Source organism: Pristiophorus japonicus, chromosome X (genome assembly GCF_044704955.1).
Source record: "Pristiophorus japonicus isolate sPriJap1 chromosome X, sPriJap1.hap1, whole genome shotgun sequence".
In the NCBI taxonomy this organism is placed as follows: Eukaryota; Metazoa; Chordata; class Chondrichthyes; family Pristiophoridae; genus Pristiophorus; species Pristiophorus japonicus.
In genome coordinates, this window is record NC_092010.1 from 37,113,482 (window position 1) to 37,132,549 (window position 19,068).

Consider the following 19,068-nt stretch of genomic DNA (forward strand, 5'->3'; position numbering starts at 1 on the left):
ATGATGCTGAAATGGTCATGGTTGTTGAAGCTTTCGAAAGCGAAGGCTCACCTGTGACAGCCCGTCAGATTAAAGTCTGGACAAATAAAGACCCGCTACTGTCTTTAGTTAAGAAATGTGTCCTGAATGGGGACTCGGCAGCCACGTACGGGGCATGCCCTGAGGAATTTAAACCGTTTCATCGGCGCAAGGATGAACTCTCGATTCAGGCCGATTGCCGACTGTGGGGAAACCGAGTAGTCATGCCACAGATGGGCAGAGAGGTATTTATCAGAGAACTTTACAATGAGCACCCGGGCATTGTCATGATGAAGGCAATTGGCAGGTCACACGTTTGGTGGCCAGGGATAGATGCAGACCTGGAACTTTGTGTTCGCAGGTGCAACATGTGTGTTCAACTGGGCAACGCACCCAGGGAAGCTCCCCTTAGCCCCTGGTCCTGGTCCGCCAAGCCATGGTCACGCATCCATGTGGACTACGCAGGTCCTTTCATGGGAAAAATGTTTTTGGTTGTAGTAGACGCCTACTCCAAATGGATTGAGTGTGCCATTTTAAATTCAAGCACATCATATGCCACGGTAGAAAGTCTACGGGCAATGTTTGCTGCCCATGGTCTACCGGATGTCTTGGTCAGCGACAATGGCCCATACTTCACAAGCACTGAATTCCAGGACTTCATGGCAGGCAATGGAATCAACCATGTCAGAACGGCACCATTCAAGCCGGCCTCAAACGGCCAGGTGGAACGAGCAGTGCAGATAATCAAACCGGGGATGCTCAGAATCCAAGGGGGTTCCCTACAAAGCAGCTTATCACGCCTCCTGTTGGCCAATAGATCCCGACCACACTCGCTCACAGGGGTTCCACCCGCAGAGCTGCTAATGAAAAGGACGCTTAAAACCAGGTTATCCCTTATACACCCTACTATGAAAATAATTGTTGAGAATAGGTGTCAGTCACAATGTGACTACTATGACAGGAATGCGAGGGCGCGATGTATTGATGTCAATGAGTCTGTTTTTGTCCTTAATTACCCTGCAGGGCCCAAATGGCTTGCAGGCACTGTGATTGCCAAAGAGGGGAATAGGATTCTGATCGTTAAACTTACCAATGGACAAATCTGCCGCAAACACGTGGATCAAACAAAAAGGAGGTTCAGCAACCCCATAGAAGAAGCAGAGGAAGAACATGACGTAGAGTTTACTCCAGCACAGGTGACCGAACACCGGAACCAAGTGGTGAGCCCAGTCACTGTGGGCAGTCCGGATAGGCCTGAGGCACCGCAAACATCAGACACTCAGGCCAGCGCCCAATAACCGGAGCCCCAACTCAGGCGCTCTACAAGGGAGCGTAAACCACCAGAGAGACTTAACCTGTGATCCGAATAAGACTTTGGGGGGGGAGGTGATGTCATGTATTCAACTATCATTGTAACCCATGTATAAGCTGACCTAAGTTGTACACCTTGAGAACATTGATCGCAAGGGGGTGAACTTGTGGGAGACACTCCTAACCTGGACTTTCAGGTATAAAAGGGGAAGCTCCACCCACCTTCATCACTTAAGGTCTTGGTAATAAAGAGGACTGGTCACAGAGTGACCTTCTCTCAAGTATGGGCCTCGTGTGCATTTACACTGTATAGTAAGGACATATCAAGATGGATTTCATTTTTTGACTTTTCACTGGGCCTGGCTGGCGGCGGTAACGGTTTGGCAGGGTGTCCGGATTCCGGAACATTTTGCGGATTCTGGACAACCCTGCCACGGATCGTCCCGGATTCCGGAACACCGGATTTTGGATGCTGCAACTGTACTGAGTAATGCACAGTGCGTTATTCTGCTGCTAAGTTGGAGCTGCATCTAACCTTGTGCATCTTCTTAAGGCCATAAGGTTCAAGTACTTTAAATGGGTATGTCCTGAGGACAATTCCAGACAAATAAATGTTTTTCTTTCTTTTGTATATATTTTTAAGAATGTTCAACTGTGATTTGTTGGTGTTTTACATAAAGTCTGAAGTATAGCACAAAACTTTTATACAAGAACTTGTATTTATATAGCGCCTTACTGCATCTCTCAGAAATGTCCCAAAGCATTTCACACACAATTACACTGTGTGGTTGCTGTTGTTATGTCGGTAAACCATTTATGGCCATTTAAAATGAATAATGAATTGACTTGCATAAGTACCTGCATCTGTAAACAAGCTATGATGGCTTTGTTTCTGATTATGTCATACAACAGGATGAGTGCTTCACAACTATACACATCTGTCGCATTGCATCATGCTCTCTCTCTCCCACCCACCTTTTCCTGGGTGCTGCCATTCATTTTCTGCCTCTTTCTTTTCTTTTCCTTGATGTCTCCAATCAATTCCACTCTCACCTGGTCCTCTCCTGATAGCTCCACCGAAGTGTAGTGTGTAAGTTTGGTTTGGCTCCTCCACTGTCTCCGCAATCATTAATGCCACTCTCCCTATCTCTTTCTGCTTGGGGAAAAATGAGTCAAGAGTCATAAAAAATTTGTATTTTAACTAGAAGGTGGCATTCAATGGAATGTAAAACCGTCTTCCCTCTTCAGTTCTTCATTTTCAACAGATGCATCTACCAAGTCACTCGGAACTATCAACCAATGGGTTTAAACAATTGTACATGAGAAGTATGATGCAGAACAGCGAAGCATCAAGGCTCTGTGCAATAGTGATGGCATATTTGCTGCCTCAGATCTGGTCACGACAGGGACGCCAGTCACTAATCAACTGGGATGGAAGGAATATTGTTGGGACAGTCTCTCTTACGTATTTCCTAGTGACTGGCCAACCTCCCTTTCCTCTCCAAAGTCCTTGAATGTGTTGTTGCCTCCCCAATCCATGTCCATCTTTCCCGCAACTCCATGTTTGAACCCATCCAATTAGGTTTCTGCCCCTGCCACAGTACCGAAATGGCGCTCATCAAAGTCACAAATTACCTCCTTCGTGACCGTGACAAAGGTAAACTGTCGCTCCTCGTCCTTCTTGACTTGTCTGCAGCCTTTGACACGGTTGATCACTCCCATCCTCCTCCAACGCCTCTCCACCATCGTCCAGCTTGGCGAGACTGCACTTATCTATCTAATCGTAACCTGCAACGGCTTCTCTTGCCGCTCCCGCATCATTACCTCTGGTGTCGCTCAAAGATCTATCCTTGGCCCCCTCTTATTTCTCTTCTACATGCTGCCCCTTGGCGACATCATCCGAAAACAGTGTCAGTTTCCACTTGTATACTGACGACACCCAGCTCGAAAACCGCACCACCACTTCTCTCAAACCCTCCACGGTCTCTACTTGTCCGACATCCAGTTTTGGATGAGCAGAAATTTTCTCCAATTAAATATTGGAAAGACCATCGGCCAGGATTTTGCTCACCTCTGCGGGTCCGGTGCGGGCGGAGTCATTGGTGGGTCGCGGCCCCGCTGCTGGTTCCACCCCGCTGTCTAAAATGAATTTACGTTGATATGGCTTGTTAAGCCCACCCAGTGCATTTCCCAGGCCAAGTGACGTCATTCATGACGTGTCTTCAGCCGGTTTCCTTAAAGAGACCGTGGCCAACTTTCTTCTGACAATTGTACTGTCAGTGTTCTAAAGACTTAAAAGAAAGACTGCATTTATATAGTGCCTTTCATGACCACTGGACGTTGCAAAGCGCTTTATAGCCAATGAAGTGCTTTTGGAGTGTAGTCAATGTTGTAATGTCGGAAACACGGCAGCCAATTTGGGCACAGCAAGCTCCCACAAACAGCAATATGATGACTAGAGAATCTGTTTTTGTTATGTTGATTGAGGGATAAATATTAGCCAGGGCACCGGGGATAATTCCCCTGCTCTTCTTCAAAATAGTGTCATCGGATCTTTTACGTCCACCTGAGAGAGCAGACGGGGTCTCGGTTTAACGTCTCATTCAAAAGACGGCACCTCCGACAGTGCAACACTCCCTCAGCACTGCACTGGAGTGTCAGTGTAGATTTATGTACTTAAGTCTTGGAGTGGGACTTAAACCCACAACCTTCTGACCAAGAGGTGTGTGTACTACCCACTGAGCCACTGACAATGACTACCCAGAGGAGGAGGGTTGCACCTAGGTTCTCCCATGACTCCCTCCCTTCCAATGGGTGGATGACACCTCCCCAGGAGACCAAAACAGCCTGGTTGCACAAGAGGACACACGCAGGGATGTGGTCAGGACGACCTGGGTGCAGTGGCACAAATGCTTCAATGATCTCAGTAGATCACAAAACGTTACTCATCCTGTTGTGCCTCTCATCACATTCCCATCACTCTGCCTTCCCTAACCTACTTCTGCACATCCTTACAACAAATTACCTTGCACTTCCACCCATCCCTCTCTCTCTGTCTACATTATCACATCCACATCTCATTAGCCACCCCTCACACTCACCCTCATCCTAGTGCAATCATACCAACGAACAACAGAACACAAGGGTAGCCACTTGGGTGTTTTATCCAATGTTCATGTAAAGTTTCTGTTAATGTACTGTCAAACATTGAAACCTTTATTTTCAGCACTTTCCATTCTTGGACAGATTTGTGTGCGCCTTTGGAAGTGGCTTAGTGAGTTGCAGTTAATGGTGAGACATAACGGTACCCCCACAATGGTGGAGAGTGTGAAAGGAATGGCTTGGACATTTAAGGGATGCTTTATGGTGTTGGTGTGGGGTGGTGCCAACCTGGCGCATCATGTGGCAGCCAGGGTATGCAGTATCAAGTGAAGTAAGTCTGGCAACGGTGAGACCCTCACTGGCCTCCTGGGCAGCAATGTGCTCGGGTGCTGATGCCCTCGGTCCTGTGTAGCATCAAGTGATTGCGGAGAAGGTTGGTGTTGCTATTGATGCTACTGGTGTTGAGGCTAGTTATTTAAAAATTTCTCCAGAGGTTTAAAAAAAAAAAAAATTCCTCCAGGTTGTTTAAAAGTTTAAAAGTTTTCCCAAATTGTTAAAAAGTTTCTCAAGTTGATTAAAAGTTTACAAGTTGATTAAAAGTTTAAGATGTAAGTCAGTAGTAGGTTATTCCCTTGGCATTGCTCCATGGGCGCTGCCAGCCCTCTGCAGCTGCACAAAGCCCTAGCCAGGCCACACCCGGAGCACCGCGGGGAAGTGGAGGCCCAGTCGTCCCCGAAGGAGGCCCGAACGCCGCCGGGGAGAGGCCTGGACGCCGCCGGGGGCCCGAACTCAAGCTGGGCGCGTTGAGCAGTAGTTTTGGGTAGTTTCCTGTGTTGTCCTGGGCCGGCCCTGGAGTTCCTTTGGCCGGTTAAATGCCAACCCCGGAGTCGCTTCGGCCGGTTAAACGCCGGCCACGGAGTCCCTTCGGCTGGTTAAATGCCGGCGCCGGAGTCCCTTCGGCCGGTTAAAAACTTTTTTAATAAACTTTGGAAGAAACTTTTAAAACATCCCTCGGAACTCAAGCGGACTGTCCTAATGCCTGCCCCCAACCAAGCCTCGGGCCACCTACCATAAAGGGCGCAACTCGGCGCCGAGCTTGCGGCCAACATCTCGCCGTAGGCAATTAGGCTCATACAGCAGTGCCTGGTCTCCAATTGTCTTGGACCTCCTTGCCACTGGACCAAGACCTTGCTCAGCTAAGCCTGTGTGCTTGCCGGTGTGCAACAGCCACCCCACGTTAAAAGAACTCACGCATAGGCATCTTAGAAACATAGAAAATAGGTGCAGGAGACCACCATTCGGTCCTTCGAGCCTGCACCACCATTCAATAAAATCATGGCTGATCATTCACCTCAGTACCCCTTCCCTGCTTTCTCTCCATACCCCTTGATCCCTTTAGCCGTAAGGGCCATATCTAACTCCCTCTTGAAAATATCCAACGAACTGGCATCAACAACTCTCTGCGGTAGGGAGTTCCACAGGTTAACAACTCTGAGTGAAGAAGTTTCTCCTCATCTCAGTCCTAAATGGCCTACCCCTTATCCTTAGACTGTGTCCCCTGATTCTGGACTTCCCCAACATCGGGAACATTCTTCCTGCATCGACCCTGTCCGGTCCCATCAGAATTTTATGTTTCTATGAGATCCCCTCTCATCCTTTAAACTCCAGTGAATACAGGCCTTATTGTGGTCCTAACACAGATGAGACTGCACACAGGGAGGTTAAAGTAACAGCGACCTCAGTCTTTATTAAGACACTCCAGAGTGAGGAACAGGTCTTAGGGGCCGGCTTATAGACAGTGCTCCCAAGGGATGCTGGGATCCCTTCGGACTTCAGGGGATGCACTCCCTGGTGGCGGAACATGGGAGTGCATGCTTTACAGTTACACAACATCACTCCCCCCGCCCAAAGTCAAAGTGAAAACTATTTACAAGGTGAGGCGGTCGGGAGCCTTTCTTTCCCTGGGGGACCACCTCAGTACAAATGTCGGTTCTGGTGTGTTGGCTGTGTCCTCACTGGGCTGGCGTGCTGTTGGCCCTGCAGGGCTGCTGGGTGAGCCTGGCCTTGCTGGGCTGTTGGGCGTGATGGGTTCGATTTCCTGGTCCGGCGTGGTGTCGTTGATCCTTTGGGTGTGTGTTGTGGGCTCGAAAAAGGTGGTGTCTGCTGTGGGTTGTTCAGGGCAGTCTGTGAACTGCAGCCTCGTTTGGTCCAGGTGCTTTCTGTAAATTTGTCCATTGTCTAGTTTGACTACAAACACCCTACTCCCTTCTTTAGCTATCACCGTGCCCGCGATCCACTTGGGACCACGTCCATAGTTTAGCACATACACAGCGTCATTCAGATCAATTTCCCGTGACACAGTGGTGCGAACATCGTTTACATTTTGTTGCTGCCGCCTGCTCTCTACCTGATCATGCAGGTTGGGGTGAACCAGTGAGAGTCTGGTTTTAAGTGTCCTTTTCATGAGTAGCTCAGCCGGGGGCACCCCTGTGAGCGAGTGGGGTCTCGTGCGGTAGCTGAGCAGTACTCGGGACAGGCGGGTTTGGAGTGAGCCTTGTGTGACTCTTTTAAGGCTCTGTTTGATGGTTTGTACTGCCCGCTCTGCCTGCCCATTGGGGGCTGGTTTAAACGGGGCCGAGGTGACATGTTTGATCCCATTGCGGGTCATGAATTCTTTAAATTCAGCACTGGTGAAACATGGCCCATTGTCACTGACCAGTATGTCAGGCAGGCCGTGGGTGGCAAACATGGCCCTCAGGCTTTCAATGGTGGCGGTGGCGGTGCTTCCCGACATTATTTCACATTCAATCCATTTTGAAAAAGCATCCACCACCACCAGGAACATTTTATGAGAAACGGGCCCGCATAGTCGACATGGATCCTCGACCATGGTCTGGAGGGCCAGGACCACAAACTTAGTGGTGCCTCTCTGGGTGCGTTGCTCAACTGAGCACATACGCTGCATTGCCGTACACAGGACTCTAAATCAGAGTCGATACCAGGCCATCACATGTGGGATCTGGCTATCGCTTTCATCACTACTATACCCGGGTGTGTGCTGTGGAGATCCGAGATGAACGTCTCCCTGCCCTTTTTGGGTAGCACTACGTGGTTACCCCACAACAGGCAGTCTGCCTGAACGGACAGCTCGTCCTTTCGCCGCTGCAACGGCTTGATTAGCTCTTGCATTTCAACAGGGATGCTGGCCCAGCTCCCATGCAGTACACAGTTTTTTTACTAGGGACAGCAGAGGATCTTGGCTGGTCCAAGTCCTAATCTGGTGGGCCGTGACAGGTGATTTATCATTTTCAAACGCTTCCATGACCATCAACAAGTCTGTGGCCTGTGCTACCATCAACAAGTTTACAGGCTGCGCCATTTCCACCCCTGTGGTGGGCAATGGTAGCCGACTGAGAGCATCTGCACAGTTCTCGGTGCCTGGCCTGTGGCGGATGGTATAGTTATACGCTGATAGCGCTAGTGCCCACCTTTGTATGCGGGCTGAGACATTAGTATTTATCCCCTTGTTTTCAGCGAACAGGGATATGATGGGCTTGTGATCGGTTTCCAGCTCAAATTTGAGGCCAAACAGGTACTGATGCATTTTCTTTACCCCGAACACACACGCTAATGCCTCTTTCTCAATCATGCTGTAGGCCCTCTCGGCCTTCGACAAGCTGCTGGAGGCACAGGCCACAGGTTGCAACTTCCCCGCAACATTAGCTTGTTGTAATACACACCCGACGCCGTACGACGACGCATCACATGCTAGCACAAGTCTTTTACACGGGTTATAGAATACAAGCAGCTTGGAGCATAAAATGTTTCTGGCTTTCTCAAAAGCAATTACTTGGTTTTTTTTCCCCATACCCAGTTCTCACCTTTTCTCAATAACACATGTAGCGGCTCTAAGAGCTTGCTTAACCCCGGTAGGAAGTTACCAAAATAGTTGAGGAGTCCCAGGAACGACCGCAGCTCCGTGGCGTTCTGTGGCCTGGACGCGTTCCTGATAGCCTCTGTCTTGGCGTCTGTGGGCCGAATGCTGTCCGCCGCGATCTTTCTCCCCAAAAACTCAATTTCTGTTGCCATGAAGATGGATTTCGACCTCTTCAACCGCAGCCCGACGTGATCCAGTCGCTGGAGGACCTCCTCCAGGTTTTGTAGGTGCTCGGCGGTGTCCCGACCCGTGACCAATATGTCGTCCTGAAAGACCACCGTGTGTGGTACCGCCTTGAGTAGGCTCTCCATGTTTCTCTGCAAGATCGCTGCAGCTGACCGAATTCCAAACGGGCATCTGTTGTAGATGAACAGTCCCTTGTGCGTGTTGATGCAGGGGAGGCCCTTCGAAGACTCTTTCAGCTCCTGCGTCATGTAGGCCGAAGTCAGGTCGAGCTTGGTGAATGTCTTGCATCCTGCCAGCGTCGCAAATAGGTCGTCTGCCTTAGGTAGCGGGTATTGGTCCTGTCGCGAGAAACGATTAATAGTTACTTTATAATCGCCGCAAATCCTCACCGTGCCATCACTTTTGAGTTCTCGAACAATCGAGCTGGCCCACTCGCTGAATTCCACTGGGGAGATGATGCCCTCGCGTTGCAGCCTGTCCATCTCGATTTCCACGCTCTCCCTCATCATGTGAAGTACCGCTCACGCCTTGTGGTGAATGGGTCGTGCCTCTGGGACCAAGTGGATCCATACCTTCGCCCTGGAAAAGTTCCAATGCCTGGCTCAAAAAGGGAAGAAGGAAATTTGTTAAGAATCTGGGTACATGAGGCCTCATCGACATGTGATAGCGCTCGGATGTCATCCCAGTTCCAGCGGATTTTGCCCAGCCAGTTCCTTCCAAGCAGTGTGGGGCCATCGCCTGGGACAATCCAGAGTGGCAGTTCGTGCACCGTGCCCTCGTAGGTGACCTTGACCATGGCGATGCCCAGGACAGTGATAAGCTCTTTGGTGTACGTTCTCAGATTCGTGTGGATGGGGCTCAGGGCTGGTCTGAGTGCCTTGTTGCACCACAGTCTCTCAAATGTCTTTTTACTCATGATGGATTGGCTAGCGCTAGTGTCCAGTTCCATGGCTACAGGTAAGCCATTCAATTTTACATTTAGCATTATAGGTGGACATTTCGTCGAAAATGTGTGCACCCCGTGTACTTCAGCATCTACCTCCTCTCTCTGAGGCTCGAAATTGCTTTGATCCAACCTGGACCGATCTTCCTCTGCCACGTGGTGGTTAGCAGGTTTTGCAGAGCTTGCAGCTTGTCTGCAAGCTCGTTGGAGGTGCCCCATTGTTACTTGTAAACATACCCTTTGAAGCGGCATGAATGGGCTGAATGGAAGCCTCCACAACGCCAACAAGGTGTGAATTGCCTTCCATTCATCCTTTGTTGAGGACTCTGACTCATCTGGGTCACCTGAGGCCTGCTGGCAGTTGCAGACTCGTGGGTTCTGCCCTGTATATTTCTGCTCGCAAACACAGTTCCAGTTAATTTATGAACATTGCTAGCACTTGTGTGCTGAGAGATTTGTTTGGTGTTATCACTGGTGGACATAAACGCCTGTGCTATCGCAATTGCCTTACTGAGGGTCAGTGTCTCGACAGTCAAAAGTTTTCATAGGATGGTCTCGTGGCCAATGCCCAGTACAAAAAAGTCTCTGAGCATTTGCTCCAGGTAGCCATCAAACTCATTGTCCTGCAAGTCGCCTTAAGCTCAGCGACATAGCTCACCACTTCCTGACCTTCAGATCGCTGGCACGTGTCGAACCAATACCTCGCCATCAGCACGCTCTCCCTCGGGTTAAGATGCTCCCGAACCAGTGTACACAGCTCCTCATACGACTTATCTGCGGGTTTCACCGGAGCCAGAAGATTATTCATGAGGCTGTAGGGTCGGTGCCCTGCAGACCATGAGGAGGACCGCTCTCCTTTTTGCAGCGCTTCCTTCTCCGTCCAGCTCGTTGGCTACAAAGCATTGGTCTAGCCGTTCGACATAGGCTTCCCAGTCCTCACCCTCCAAGAACTTCTCCAGGATGCCCACAGTTTGCTGCATCTTTGCGTTGGATTCGTATATTCGTCGCCAGTTATTGTGTTCCTAACACAGATGAGACTGCACACAGGGAGGTTAAAGTAACAGTGACCTCAGTCTTTATTAAGACACTCCAGAGTGAGGAACAGGCCTTAGGAGCCGGCTTACATACAGTGCTCTCAAGGGATGCTGGGATCCCTTGGGACTTCAGGGGATGCACTCCCTGGTGGCGGAACATGGGAGTGCATGCTTTACAGATACACAACAGGCCCAGTCGATCCAGTCTCTCCTCATATGTCAGTCCTGCCATCCTGGAAATCAGTGAGGTGAACCTTCGCTGCACTCCCTCAATAGCAAGAACGTCCTTCCTCAGATTAGGAGAACAAAACTGAACACAATATTCCAGGTGAGGTCTCACCAAGGCCCTGTACAAATGCAGTAAGACATTCCTGCTCCTATACTCAAATCCCCCAACTATGAAGGCCAACATACCATTTGCCTTCTTCATGCTGTACCTGCATGCCAACTTTTAATGACCGATGAACCATGACACCCAAGTCTCGTTGCACCTCCCCCTTTCCAAATCTGCCGCCATTCAGATAATATTCTGCCTTCATGTTTTTGCCACCAAAGTGGATAACCTCACATTTATCCACATTATACTGCATCTGCCATGCATTTGCCCACTCACCTAACCTGTCCAAGTCACCCTGCAGCCTCTTGGCATCCTCCTCACAGCTCACACCGCCACCCAACTTAGTGCCATCTGCAAACTTGGAGATATTACACTCAATTCCTTCATCTAAATCATTTATGTATATTGTAAATAGCTGGGGTCCCAGCACTGAGCCCTGCGGCATGCCACTAGTTACTGCGTGCCATTCTGAAAAGGACCCATTTATCCCGACTCTCTGCTTTCTGTCTGCCAACCAGTTCTCTATCCACGTCAATACATTGCCCCCAATACCATGTGCTTTAAAATTGCACACTAATCTCTGGTGTGGGACCTTGTCAAAAGTCTTTTGAAAGTCCAAATACACCACATCCACTGGTTCTCCCTTGTCCACTCTACTACTTACATCCTCAAAAAATTCTTGAAGATTTGTCAAGCATGATTTCCCTTTCATAAATCCATGCTGACTTGGACCGATCCAAATGTGCTGCTATTTCATCTTTAATAACTGATTCCAACATTTTCCCCACTACTGATGTCAGGCTAACCGGTCTATCATTCCCCGTTTCCTCTCTCCTTTTTAAAAAAGTGGTGTTACATTAGCTATCCTCCAGTCCACAGGAACTGATCCAGAGTCGATAGACTGTTGGAAAATGATCATCAATGCATCCGCTATTTAAGTACTCTCGGGTGCAGACTATCATGCCCTGTGGATTTACCGGCCTTCAATCCCATCAATTTCCCTTACACAATTTCCCGACTAATAAGGATTTCCTTCAGTTCCTCCTTCTCACTAGACTCTCGGTCCCCTAGTATTTCCAGAAGGTTATTTGTTTCTTCCTTCGTGAAGACAGAATCAAAGTATTTGTTCAACTGGTCTGCCATTTCTTTGTTCCCCATTATAAATTCACCTGATTCTGACTGCAAGGGACCTACGTTTGTCTTCACCAATCTTTTTCTCTTCACATATCTATAGAAGCTTTTGCCGTCAGTTTTTATGTTCCCAACAAGCTTCCTCTCACACTCTATTTTCCCCCTCCTAATTAAACCCTTTTGTCCTCCTCTGCTGAATTCTAAATTTCTCCCAGGCCTCAGGTTTGCTGCTTTTTCTGGCCAATTTATATGCCTCTTCCTTGGATTTAACAATATCCTTAATTTTCCTTGTTAGCCACGGTTGTGCAACCTTCCCCGTTTTATTTTTACTCCAGACAGGGTTGTACAATTGTTGAAGTTCATCCATATGATCTTTAAATGTTTGGCATTGCCTATCCACTATCAACCCTTTAAGTATCATTCGCCAGTGTATTCTAGCCAATTCACATCTCATACCATCGAAGTTACGTTTCCTTAAGTTCAGGACCCTAGTCTCTGAATTAACTGTGTCACTCTCCATCTTAATAAAGAATTCTACCATATTATGGTCACTCTTCCCCAAGGGGCCTCACACAAGATCGCTAATTAATCCTTTCTCATTACACATCACCCAGTCTAGGATGGCCAGCCCTCTAGTTGGTTCCACTTCGTTAACATGAAGTTCGGGACCTGGAACGTCAGGACCCTCATGGACAACTCCAACAGCGACAGGCCGGAACGCCGCACCACCATAGTTGCCCGGGAACTTAGACGCTTTGACATTGATATCGTTGCTCTAAGCGAGACCCAGCGGGCAAGGGAAGGCCAGCTCAAGGAAGGTGGAGGTTACACCTTTTTTTGGAAAGGAAAACCAGAGGAAAAACGCCGCCTTCACGGAATCGGCTTCGCCATCAAAAATGAACTGGTCGACTGCCTCAAAGACTCCCCCTGTGGGGTTAACGAACGCCTCATGACTCTCCGACTCACCCTATCCCGGAACCAACGCGCCAGTCATCAGTGCGTACACCCCAACACTCGATGCAACGTGTTATGTCCTTGGATGCTCTGATATTGACTCCACGAGGCAATGTGTTGTACTTAAACTGTAGTGACCGTAGTCCTTTATTGATAGCTCCAGAGTGAAGATCACACCAGATGGCCTGCCTTTTATACTAGGTCAGGCACACCTGTACAAGTAACCGACAAGTCTCCAACTGCTGTGCCCTCTGGTGGCACACCCTGTGATAGTACAAACAGTAACCATGTAGGATACATGACATCACTCTCCCCCAAGCCTTTAGTGCAAATCGCCTCTGCATTGACTGTGTTCTGGGCTTAGCTCTATGTGGTTGACCCTTGGCGGGTCGTTTCAATCTTGGGTGAGTGGTTGGTGTTTCGTTGGCAGTAGAGTGCTGGTGGTTGCTGTTTGTTTGTGTCCCTGACCACTCCATTCTCCCACCCGCCCACATATAGATTATGCCAGAGGCTCATTGTATTCATATACATTCAGGTCCAGGAAAACAAGTTTGCATTACATTTGTGGTTCAGTTGTGAGACATGTATGTTAGACTGGTGAGATAGATTATCGATACGTGCTGAGGATTGGTAACCGGTGCATAAGGACAAGCTAGTTCCAGAAATGCTGGATGGTGTCCAGGCAGTCTGGTGGCGGCGTGGTGCCCAGTGCTGGCAATGGGAATCCGGTTGGCTCAGGTTGCCTGCTCTTGGGGCTGTTGCTGTTGCTCCTAGTGTCAGGCAGGTTCACAGATGCCTGTGACCTCCCTGTCCTTTCTTTGCACCCTGGGTCGCTGCTGCTCCCTGAGGAGCAGTCGTCTAGTAGTGCGCAGGGAACTGCTGACTCGCTAGCCTGGGCGTTGTTTGGTTTGGGATCTTGGCTGGTCCCGGTCCCCTTTGGGAGGACTGTTGCAGGTGATCCTTCGTTCCCAGGTATGGCCTTGGTGGCGATGGGGTCTGGGGGCTGCGCCTTAGCACAGTTTGCTCTTTTAGGCTCGTGGTGGTTGGTGCCATCGGGTGCCTGAGAGGCGGAGCCGATCAGGGGCAGGGTATCGATACTGGTGCCGTTGCCCTCCTGAGATCGCTTGCTCTGCAGCTCGTGTATTGGCTGCTTGTGGCCACGCTCCATGGTGCATAACTCTGGTCCCAGGGATGCAGGCTACAGCATTGGGTAGCTCACTGGACCTGTGTGCTCCCGATGGGCGTTTGCCCGCTGCATTGGCTGTGCGCAGTTGAAATCCTACATCGCAGAACGTTTCATTACTTATTGTGAATACCCTGTAGCTCCGATCACGATCGTGCGACTTTTCCTTACTTGTTGCATGTACACAATTGTGATCATCAATTACACATTTTACATGATCGCAATCGCGCGACTTTTCCTTGCTTATTGCACGTACACAACTCTGATCATCAGTTACACATTTTATCTCTAACTCACAGTCGCTATTACATTGCTTGAGTGTGTGGAACTGTCCCTTTAAGTGTGGTGGGTTGCAGGCCTCCTTTAAGAGAGCCTTGCTTTCTTTACCCCAATCCTCTTCTGCGTTTGGTGCCACTTGTTGCTCCATCAGTGTTGCACCTCGTGGTCCGGCCGCCGCCATCTTTTTTTCAGCGCAACCCCTCATGGTTCGGGCGCCATCTTTCCTCCATCCACGATGTCGACTGCAGTGATCCTCTTCTCCCCGGGTTCTGCCTCCGAAGCTGGGAAGTCGCCTCTGGATCCGATCCTGCCACTGGAGCCTGGAAGGTGCGCTCTGGTCGTCCAGCTGGATCATCTCCACGCAGTCGTGCTGGGCGGTCTGTGCCTCGGGAGCTGTGCTGGTCTGCTCTCTGGTGCCGGATCCACCCTCAGGTGAGGGCTTGCTTTGACTCTGAGCGGGGAGGACATCGATCGTTGGAGGGGTGAAGTCTTTCCACTTCCAACGGACTTTCTCCATCCACCTTCTTCCGAGGAGCGTTGATCCATCACCTGCAACAATCCACAGAGGTAACTTGTGCACCACGCCATCATGGAGTACCTTAACATCCGCACTACTGGGATAAGTTCATCGGTGTAGGTGCGCAGCTTTGCCTGAACTGGGACCAACTTGGGTTGTTCAGCTTGATTGTCCCTTAGCCTCTCAAAGGCTTCTTGATTCATTACTGACTGGCTCGCCTCCGTGTCCACTTCCATGAAGACTGGAACGCCATCTATCTCGACTTCCATCCTCAACGGGGAACACTCAGTGGTGCAGATAAACATGCTATATATCTCGTCGTGGGACTGAGCTGCCTCTCTGCCTATCGTTTCATAATCCGCGCTGGATTCATGGCCATCTGCAGACTCTTCATCGACACAGTGAGTCATATTTCTCTTACACATTCGCTGGAGGTGGCCCTTTGTGCTGCAGCCTTTGCATACATAGTCTTTAAAACGGCACTGGTGAGCCCTGTGATTCCCTCCACAACGCCAGCATGGAGCTACTCGATTAGCCCCCCCCTCGGCGGACTCTGAGTTAAGGGACTCGGGGTCCTGTCCTCTCTTCCCTGAGAAGGTTCGCGTTCTACAGTCCAGCCTCTAAGGCGCTACTCTGTGCACAGTACTTGCCGGGTTTGAGTCCTGAGAGTGAGTCATCTGCCTCGAGCCAAAGGTCGAGGTCATGAATGCCTGGCTCACAGAGACTGTGACTGTGGTATCCGCCGACAGTAGCTTATGAAGAAGGCCCTCATGGCCGATTCCAATGAAAAAATGTCCCTCAGCACTTTGGTGAGGTGGTCGCCAAAATCACACGGTGCCGCCGGCCTCCTGAGGTCTGCAGCGTATTTCGCGATTTCCTGGCCTTTGGGCCGTCAGTGGGTGTAGAACCGGTGTCTGGCTGTGAGGATGCTCTCCTTGGCTTGAGTTGCTCATGGATCAATGTTACGAGCTCCTCGTCCGTCTTTGCTGGTGCCAGCAAGTCCCTGACAAAGCCATAGATGGTGGGCCCACAACTGGTGAGCAGGATAGCTCTACGCTTGCCAGCCACTGTGGCTGGGTTCCCTCCTGTCAGGTCATTTGCTGTGAAGAAATGGTCGAGCCTCTCCACAAAGGCGTCGCAATCATCACCATCGGAGAACTGCTGCAACGTACCAAGGGTAGGCATTTTCGTGTGAAAGTCCGTAATCTCGTCGCCAGTTGTTATGTCCTTGGATGCTCTGATAACGACTCCACGAGGCAATGTGTTGCACTTGAACTGTAGTGACCTTAGTCCTTTATTCATAACTCCAGAGTGAGGATCACACCTGGTGGCCTGCCTTTTATACTAAGCCAGGCACACCTGTACAGGTAACCTACAAGTCTCCGACTGCTATGCCCTCTGGTGGCACACCTTGTGATAGTACAAACAGTAGCCATGTAGGATACATGACACAACGGATGAGACCAAAGAGGGTTTTTATGCTAACCTCGAAACATCCCTGACCCGCGTCCCCACGGGCGACAAATTGATCCTCCTAGGTGACTTCAACGGCAGGGTCGGCAAAGACACAGCTCTCTGGGGAGGTGTGATTGGCAGAGAGGGGGTAGGGAAAGCCAACTCCAGCGGTACCCTACTCCTGACAAAATGTCTAGAACATGAACTCCTCATCACCAACACCCTGTTCCGCCAGACGGACAAATGCAAGGCATCATAGCAATACCCTCACTCCAAACACTGGCACCTGCTCGACTATGTCATCGTCCGAACCAAGGATCACAAGGATGTGCGCATTGTTATATATGTATACTTGTAGTTACTGTGTACAGCCACCAGTGGGCTCATCCCCTGGAATCCCAAGGGATCCCATAATCCCTTGGGAGCACAGGTATTTAAGGGAGCTTCACAGGTTGGAGAGGCACTCTGGAGACCTGCAATAAAAGATTATGGTCACACTTTACTTTGAGCTCACAGTGTTCAGTCTGACTCTTTCTCCATATACAACAACTGGCGAAGAGATACAGATAGCGAACCCAAAGATGCAGAGAACAGTGGGCATCTTGGAGAAATTCTCGGAGGGAGATGATTGGGAAACGTTTGTGGAGCGACTCGACCAATACTTCGTGGCCAACGAGCTAGATGGGGAACAGAGCGCTGCCAAACGAAGGGTGATCCTCCTCACCGTCTGTAGGGCGCCAACGTATGGCCTCATGAAGAATCTGCTCACTCCAGCGAAATCCACGGAGAAACCGTACAACGATTTGTGCACGCTGATCCGAGAGCATTTGAACCCGAAGGAAAGCGTTCTGATGGCGAGGTACCGGTTCTACACCTACAAAAGGTCTGAAGGCCAGGAAGTGGCGAGTTATGTCGCCGAGCTAAGACGCCTTGCAGGACATTGCGAATTTGAAGGACATTTGGAGCACATGCTCAGAGACTTTTTCGTACTTGGCATTGGCCACGAAACCATACTTCGTAAACTTTTGACTGTAGAGACCCCAACCTTGAGTAAGGCCATAGCGATAGCCCAGGTGTTCATTGCCACCATTGACAATACAAAGCAAATCTCTCAACACACAAGTGCTGCTACAAGTACTGTGAACAAAGTGATGTTGTTTTCAAATCGTAACGTACAGGGCAGGTCACACATACCTGCAGCTACACGTCCGCAGATGTCTCAGAGTCCACCATCAAGGGTGATGAATGCAAGGCCATTAACACCTTGTTGGCGTTGCGGGAGTGATCATTGTTTCCATTCATGCCGATTCAAAGAGTACGTTTGCAAGGGCTGTGGAACAATGGGATACCTCCAACGAGTGTGCAGGCGAGCTGCTAATCCTGTTAAACCTGCAAATCACCATGTTGCAGAGGAGGACAGATCCACGGAGGATCATGACAAACCAAAGCCTCAGATCGAGGAGACAGAGGTACATGGGATGCACACATTCACCATGAATTGTCCCCCGATAATGCTGAATGTTGAACTAAATGGACTCCCAGTGTCAATGGAGCTGGACACGGGCACAAGCCAGTCCATCATGGTCAAAAAGACTTTCGAAAGGTTGTGGTGCAACAAGGCCTCAAGGCCAGTCGTAACTCCAGTTCGCAAGAAACTAAGAACTTACACGAAAGAACTGATACCTGTAATCGGCAGTGCTACCGTAAAGGTCTCCTACGATGGAGCGGTGCACAAGCTACCACTTTGGGTGGTAACGGGCGATGGTCCCACACTGCTCGGCAGAAGTTGGCTGGGAAAGATACGCTGGAACTGGGACGACATCCGAGCGCTATCGCTCGCTGACGACACTTCGTGAGCCCAGGTCTTAAACAAATTTCCTTCGCTGTTCGAACCAGGCATCGGGAAATTTCAAGGAGCAAAAGTGCAGATCCACCTAATTCCAGTGGCGCGACCCATCCATCACAAGGCGAGAGCAGTACCGTACATGATGAGAGAAAGGGTAGAGATCGAGCTAGACTGGCTGCAAAGAGAGGGCATCATTTCACCGATCGAGTTCAACGAGTGGGCCAGTCCTATCGTCCCAGTCCTCAAGGTAGACGGCACCATCAGAATCTGTGGCGATTACAAATTAACTATCAATCGTTTTTCCCTGCAGGACCAATACCCACTACCAAAGGCCGACGACCTCTTTGCAACGCAGGCGGGAGGAAAGATGTTCACAAAGCTGGATCTGACTTCAGCCTACATGACGCAGGAACTGGAGGAATCATTGAAGGCCCTCACCTGCATCAACACGCACAAAGGTCTTTTTGTTTATAACAGATGCCTGTTTGGAATCTGATCGGCGGCTGCGATATTCCAGAGAAACACGGAAAGTTTACCGAAGTCGGTCCCGCACACCGTGGTCTTCCAGGACGACATCTTCGTCACAGGTCGGAACACAGTCGAGCATCTGCAGCACCTGGAGGAGGTTCTTAGTTGACTCAACCACGTGGGGCTCAGGTTAAAACGCTCGAAGTGCGTTTTCCTGGCGCCTGAAGTAGAGTTCCTGGGAAGGAGGATTGCGGCGAACGGCATCAGGCCCACCAACGCGAAGACGGAGGCAATCGAGAACGCACCGAGGTCACAGAACGTGACGGAGCTACGTTCGTTTCTGGGACTCCTAAACTACTTTGGTAAC